Genomic DNA, 6,534 nt, shown 5'->3' with positions numbered 1-6,534 from the left:
CCAGGAAGGCTGGAACCAGAATGTTAGTGGAATAGTGTTGGGGAAAGTGCAGGAAGCAGGACAGGGGAAACATAGCCCATTCTTCTTGTGCATTCTCAGTGAGAAGAAAGGCAGCTGAGAATGTGCCTTTATTCTTCAGAGGGTACAAAGCAGATTTTGTATTTTGTTCTTTTTTGATTGTGAATTTTGTATTTTTACACCTAAGGAAGCAGAATGTTACACACTACAGACATCTTTCTCTATTGCCCCAAGTTTTTGTTTGTTCCCAGCCTACTCAGTACATTAAGGTGAGGTTTCAGAACATGATTACCATGTAGAAGCAGACTTAGTGTAGGAAGACAATTCCTTCCGTGTGAAATCAAATTTAGTTATATGCTAAGCTGAGAAAGAAGACATTGATGTTCTCTCTGTATTTTAGTTGCTTTCAACTATTATTTCAGTCTGTTTAATTGAAAAGGCCATACTGATAACTTATATTTCACACAGCTCACCTTTGCAGAAATGGTCTCAGTGCAATTTCCTATTCGTGGTACAGCCAGACAGATGAGTTGCTTGTGAAATCAGTCATTTTGAAAAATGACTACAATTTTCAGTCATTTTTTCAGCCACTGCGTTAGTGGAATGAGTAAAAGTAGCAGCCTTTCAGTGAACCAGCTGGTCTTGTAGTTTGGTTTTTATCCAGTCATTCTATTCAATCTCCAAATATTTCAAGCAGCTCATGAAATACCTGGGTTACCCTTCTCACGACACTGTGGAACCTGGAGTTACTATGCTTTTGTTGTACCCAGTGGCTCCTCTGGGCTGAGAAGTCTGGAGACAGTGGGTCTCCTGCCCCTTTGAGTAAAACCTGGCTGCACTCAAGCTCTTCACCAGGCCCTTCTCCAGCCTGGAGAACAGTGTAGAGCAGCACTGTGTAAAATGTCACTATACACTTGGCATGCTTAAAGAGAAAACAAACAGAAACAAAAATTAGAAAGCAAAATCAGAACACAACAGATGATGTCACAGTCATCTTAACAGGGAAAATAAGTACTGGCACCTCTTCAGTTGCCTATCAGCATGCTCATTCACATTGCCAGCACTTGGCGCAGGGAGTGCTTTTCCCCTTTGCAGTACCTATAACCCATCCCCACATGTGCCCCATCCCCACACATGTTGTGCACATTTCTCGTGTAGCTTGACCAAATCCGCCCATTTCGTACCTCCTGATTTCCTCCTATTGGTCCTTTTCTGTCTTCTCAGCCTTTTTAGTTATTTCTTCCAACTTACTCATGAATTAAAAACAAAACATTTCTGGGAGAAAACCCTGTATCTTCTGGGCCAGTTTTCATACTTTGCGGCACTTATGGAGGTAAAGATCTTCTCATCCCCTTTCTCACCAGCCCTCTGCCTTCCCCCATGTTTCATTTCTTCCCTCAAGCTGTGGAAGTGAGAGACTCAAATTATGATGTTTACTGGGTACCAGCCAGCTCTTCTGGGTGAGACTGGGCTCAAATTCTGAAATGTTAGATCTGTCACATAGAAGATAGATACAATGCGAGCTTTGCTCCCGGTCTTACCAAAGAGTTTTTCCCCATTACATACCTTCTAATTGTTTCTACTGTTTCTGTGTTTCTAGGTTTTTTTAAGCCCACTGCCAAAAGCACCTATCCAGTCACATTCCATTAATACACAGCTTATAAGCCTTTGTTTCCACTTGGCAAGGCCATGAACTCTGGCATCTTCAAGAGGTTCTCCTGTGCAACTGGTCTTACTCATTTCACAAAACGAGGGGGACCAGTGAGGGTCATTTCTCATGTATAGGATAGGGAAGTGGGCATGTGCAGTGTAGTATTTTGCCTCAGCAAAATAGTCTTGCTCTGTCCAATAGGTAAATAGTGCTCACAGTGTGAGAGAATCTGCCTCTTTTAGTGTGACTACTGAAGATGGATGAGTAGAAATGTTTTACTCATTCTGTATATATGGCTACAAAGCATAGTGATCAGGCCCTTGCCTTTTACAGAAATTATAAAGAATAATAATATTGCTTATTTAATGATGTCGAAACATTGTCCTTGACTCCTGTCATTAGAGCATTAAAAAATGAAAAACATATTTGCAGTCAAAAGGTAGGATCTAGAAGGTCTTGTTATACCTTCAAGGTTAATTTGGCAAGGGACTAAATCAGAAATCTCAGTGGAGAATAAGGAAAGCTGTTTGATAAAAGGCTCTGTATTTTAGATCGCTGCTCCACTTCCACTTGTAACTCTAATGGAAATGAATTGATCCCACTGCAGGGATGTGTGCCTATTACTAACACAGGTACTTGTATGTTTCTTTCTCCACTTTCAGAGGCAAAAGATGAGAGGTTGAGAGAGATCATAGTAGTTCTTTATGTGGTGGGGTTTTTTTTTCTCCATTTCTCCTGAGGAGAATAACAAGTAATTTTAACAAACCCTGAAGCTTCACAATATCTTAGATTGCCTAACATCTTAATTGCTTTTGGTGATATGCATGAGGGAGAGCGGCTGAAATTCAATCCAAAATCCCACTGAGTGTCAACAGATGCAAAAATCTGAGCAGGATGCAGGCTGCAGCTGGGCTCTGCCAGGACTCTTAGCCAAACACCCTGACTTGGAGAGTTCATAATCAGTCAAGATCTGCATCAAAAATATGCAGCTCAGATCCACTTTTGGTCTGAAATAGGCCAGGCCACGTGCCAGAGGATACATACCTAATTACCAGGCTGTTCTGATTATTACTTCTGTACTTTTCCCAGTAAATTTAGAATAAATTACATCTTTGGCAAATTACACAAAGAGATGATTATACATTTAATTGAATGTTTACCTCTCATTTTCTTCTTGTAATAGTAACTGGTACAGATTACAGGAACTCAGAATAATTTTTCTATATAGCTACATTTTCCCAGGGTTAGATTCAGTGAAAAAAAACCCACCAAAACAAAACACTAAGGCTTCTGGTTAGGGAATATTTATATCATATTCACATTTTTTTTTCTTCCTTTAATATGAAAACAAATAGTATCAAGGGATAGTGTCTTGGCTGTTTGCAATCCATTGGAAAATGCATATTAGAGGGAGAAAAATACATAATTTATTAAATGTATTGCTTAAGGTGAAAAACTTGAAATTGAGTTTTGTAAGTCTGGGGATTTTTGGTTATATGAGTGGCGTAGGCTACTCAATCTGCTGAATTATTCAGCACTAAGCCTGCCAGCGGGAATAACAAGAAAACAGACATAAAGTTTGAAATGTATTTTCATTTGATTGGGGGAAAAAATGTTACAAATGAAATAGCAACACTCAGAAAAGCTTTATTCCCTCCTCATTAAAGGACTGTTGATGAATGACTGTAGCTCTTCCTATGAAAGGAGTACTTCTATACATTCACTCTGAGTGGTACTTAAACAAGAATCTTATTAGAGACTGTGATATCCATTAAACAGCCACAAATATTTTACATATTTACCACTTACTTCCTATTGTCACCATTTTATTTCCAAGCAACCAAAATGTACAAAAGTGTGATACAAGAAAAGAACTGAAGGTATTCAAAGTGCTGATCTCTCTCAAATGTTTGAAGAAATGATCTTAAAAGGAAAACTCACCTCTTAGGATTGCTCTTTCCCTACAAAATCAATTTGTTATGTTAGAAAAGTACTTTGATTTTCTTTAGATTGTTCAAGAGCTCAATAGTAGTAATTTTCTTACTCAAATTTTAGTGTAGTCAGAAAAAAAAAGCCAAACCTGTTCTTTTTTCTTGTTGTTGTTTACTTGTTTGTTATTCAAGAGTCAGGTTACCTATTGTCTGGAAGATTTCTTCAGTGTATAAAGGAAAACATTTTTCTGGCAACAAATCTCTTAAGCTACCACAAAGAAACAACTGTTTCAGGAACTGAAAGAAAAGCCCTTATTTTGCCAAGTTCTACTTTTTTCATCATTAATAGGGAGCATCTCCCCTTGACAACAGCAGGCTTTTTCTCCTTATCGCATGATTAAGATCGCTTCAGTTAGGAGGAATCAAAGAAAGAAAGAGCACACTCCATCTTACCTATGTTAAATTTTAATATTTCTCTGTTGGAAACAGTCTGCTAGCCTCGGGCAAACAAGGAATATCTGAATCTGAAAGTTTTTCTCTCCTGTCCATCCCATCTTCCCCACACTCTACAATACACTACCCACAGATCTCATGAACCTTGACCTTCAAACACTATCAAGAAGGGACGGGAAGAGTCTCAGACCTCTATTTCTGCACGTACTCAGCAAAACATAGTCTCCAAAAAACTGGGGAAAATAAAAGTAGCAAAATGTTCTCTCAGCAAAATATCAAGTTTAATGAATAAAAAGAATTATGGCAAAATTCCCAGATCCTTTGAAGTGTGAGGAATGGTTGTCCATGATCAGGGTCCTTCACAATCATAATTCTCCACCCAAAAGAGCAGGCAGAATGGTGCACCAAAACAGCACTGCATTAAAGTATGGGGCAGAACAAGAAAAAAATACACAGAAACAAACCAAACCCTGAAACACAGTGAAAGAGCCATCTGCATGTGGACACTAAGTGATAGCAACAAATGTTTCTACATGTAGGATTTGTTGTGTGACCAGCACCTAATGTGGTGACAGGAATAGTCAAGAAAGGGAATATAACATGCTGGTGAATTTTAAATCTGCCCATTTCATCATTTGACAGCTTTCCTTATCCTTGGATAAAGCTGAATGTATTCTCAGATGTCTTTGTAAGATAGTGTCAGTGTGCCCATTCAAAGAGCGCAAAGTAAAAACTGATTTAAGAATGGTCACCTCCTTAAACTATAGGAAATAATTGATTTGCACAGTGAGATAGATTTTTTTGAGTTTTGTATGTGTATGCTTTCTCTGAACCACCTTTTTGACATTTGGTTTAATATTTCATAAATTCTTTCTGCAATTGATTGACATAGAGAACAATAACAGCAATCTTTTAATAAGATGCTTCATACTCTCTTTGGTTTCCCTTTGACTAATTTTTATAACAAAAGGAAAGTTGTCAGGCCTGGAAAATGCACATTTACTGATTAAAAAGGCTGTGGAAAACTTCTAGGTTTGTCCAAGGTGAGAGATTCTATCTGGTGAGGAGGATTAAGAAAGACAAACATGGAACAATTAAAGACTAACACCTAAACATCAGTTTAGTCAACGCTTAACTTCTTTGGAAATAAAATATTCTGCTTTCTTAATACAAGCAAACGGAAGCTAGCGTTTATCATATTCAGAGCATTCACCAAACAGTGACTAACAAATGTACTTTTGCAAAGCTTCCTAAGGCTCCTTTTGTTCAGGAATATAAAGCAAATACTTAACTTGATGACCATCGGTCAGAATTATGGAACAACAAACACAAATTGGATTTTTTTCTCAGTAGGACTTGAGAAACATCCCAAAGCTGAGTAATAACTCTGGTCTCTCTGTCTGACTCTTCTCCTGCCTTCGAAGGGCTCTAAAATATTTGTCAAATGCAAACAAAAAATAATATGTAGGAAAGGTAGGGCTATCTACAGGAAAACTGATATCTAACACTTTAAAGAAAATAAAGGGGAGATTGGAAAAGTATAAATTATGATCATTAGCCTATTTCAAAGCTATTGAATTCATCCAGAACATTTCTTTGGATGAGAACCATCACTGTTGTCATGAAATGTAAAGTTCTCATCTCTTGCAGAAACTGCTTGTTTGACCTAAAACCCAGCCTCTGTACTCAAGCCCTTTCCTCCCAGACTGGGCTGAATTCAGACTGCACTTCAGCTGGGACACCTGAGCTGAAATTCAACCTATGCAGCAAACATTGCTTATTGAAGCAGATACTCCACTTAAAATGCAAGCATCATGTGGATGGACTCTGTCCAACCCTCTTTTGAATCCAACTGACTGGAATCAAATTCATCCATCTACTCCTACAGCTCTGTGGCAGTCTGGCAACACAAAGCACTTGTGAACTCAGGGGATTGCTTTAAACATACTTGGCTCAGGTACATGTGGTTACAAAAGAGACTAGGCAGAGTAGCATGATCTACCCAGCATGATCATTTTAAGGTAGAGTCAGACTTACAAAGCTTTACTTTCCCATAGGAAACCCTCCTGCTATGTGCAGCAGTAAGAGCAGGGCAGCAGACAACAGCTTGCATTTGTCACAGGAATTTTTCAAGTATGTTTCCTGTTCTGTAGAAGATGAAATAATTCACTTGGACTTCCCTGGCTATTTCACAACACTACAAAAGACAAAACTGCTATGGAAACAGGGTCCTTATGTGCAAAATGGAATCAGAGTTGTGTACTTCTATGGTCTTTTCCAGATACGAGCAATTAGTGTTGTGTTGTGTTTGGTTTTGTTTTCCTTAATTAAGGAACAAAGATCTTGAAAAATTTTGACAATTCAGAAATTACTAGAATTCTTTACAATTTGAAATCTTATTAACATCTTAAAGATGTAATCTTTTTTAGCAGGTTAATTCCTAAATAATTCCTAAATAAACCATTCCTAAATAATTCCTAA

Source organism: Gallus gallus, chromosome 3 (assembly GCF_016699485.2).
Source record: "Gallus gallus isolate bGalGal1 chromosome 3, bGalGal1.mat.broiler.GRCg7b, whole genome shotgun sequence".
In the NCBI taxonomy this organism is placed as follows: domain Eukaryota; kingdom Metazoa; phylum Chordata; class Aves; order Galliformes; family Phasianidae; genus Gallus; species Gallus gallus.
Note: the sequence above shows the minus strand (reverse complement) of the source record.